Source organism: Oncorhynchus gorbuscha, linkage group LG02 (assembly GCF_021184085.1).
Source record: "Oncorhynchus gorbuscha isolate QuinsamMale2020 ecotype Even-year linkage group LG02, OgorEven_v1.0, whole genome shotgun sequence".
Classification (NCBI taxonomy): Eukaryota; Metazoa; Chordata; class Actinopteri; order Salmoniformes; family Salmonidae; genus Oncorhynchus; species Oncorhynchus gorbuscha.
This window is the reverse complement of record NC_060174.1, coordinates 21,500,993-21,502,457: the sequence shown is the minus strand read 5'-3', so window position 1 is coordinate 21,502,457 and position 1,465 is coordinate 21,500,993.

The window sequence follows — 1,465 nt, the reverse complement described above, 5'->3', positions numbered from 1 at the left end:
TACGTCGCCCTCGTTATAATGCACAGGGTGTACACCATTATAGAAAACAGTTCTCTGATAACTACTGAAAGCTGGGATTTTATACAAGTGTGCCGATGGGTGAAGTCTGTGTATTACAGTGAAATAGCCCCAAAACAAGGAAGTGCTTCATGATCACTTCTCACTGAAAGCCATGATGTTTCAGTGAATGCACTAGGTGATGCCCCTCAGTCTACATACCCTAACCCTGGGAGAGCTGATCTGATGGTATCTACCTCTCTCCTCTCCCCCTGGCTCTACCATGTCTGAGTGGAGTGGGGTACCCAGGTTTTCCTCTGTCCTTCACCACGGCTCCTCTCTCAGCTCAGGCTAGTGTTGTGAAGGCCTGACCCTTGCCACAGGCTGAAGAATGGAAGCCTGTGCTGTCTGATTCTCCTCTGGGGGGCAGTTCCATTGTTACAGGGTCACCTCATTTCATTTTAAGCCAGCAAAAAAAGGAGGTTGATGAAATGAAGATTGCGCTTTTCATCCGTTCAATGCCATAAGTGTCAAAGTTCACTCTCTCGCTCTCCTCTCTCCACAGTTCCCATTCGGAGAGTAAATGGGAGCAGAGACTAACCCAGTCCACCCCACAGTGTTCCTGTTGACATTTGGTAGAGGCTGGAATCTCCCTGGTTTAGACTGTATTCTCACTATGGGAGATTTTCTAGAGGTTTCGAGAAAATACCCAAGGCTAGACCTTTTACTGTAATGTAAACGTGAACTGGTCACGTCTCCCACGACACCTCCTTGAAGATATCATCTTCAAACAAGTATTCCTTCCTATTGAGCTCTCATTCCAAACCTACCATCTTGATTCCCCACACAATTGTGTTACCATTTAATTTAGGTAGATACTGAAGTCTTTCTGGTTAATCTCTGCATAATGTTCGCTCCAAACCCCTGAATTATAAATGTCAAGATGACTCTGGGCTTAGCCTCTGTTATAATTCATGGCAGAGATTGATATTACAGTGAAACCCTGCTCTTACAATGTTGTATTAAAATAGTCACAATATGTCTTTATGGCATTTGAATGTGTCTTTAACAAATGTCTCAACATACTTTAAGTTTGTGCTTCTGAGGACGTAGCTACAGGTCACTCATAATCATTCCAATTTGCTTCACTGAACAGAATGATTGTTTTATGTTGTTAGTTTGCCTCAAACTTGATATGGGCTTGTTAAGACTGTTGCTATGGAAACGACATGTTCACTTCTGTTGTGTTGGCAGTGCACCAAGTGTTTTCCCACTAAAGCCTGCACTCACAGTGCTACTCAGAAACACACAGACCAGATATCTTGGCCCGGTCGCAGTTGCAAATGAGAACTTGTTCTCAACTAGCCTATCTGGTTAAATAAAGGTGAAATAAATCAAAACAAAAAGATACAGTAGAGATGGCGAAAATGCGAAAACATCATCTCACAGAATCAGTTTTAATGAACAA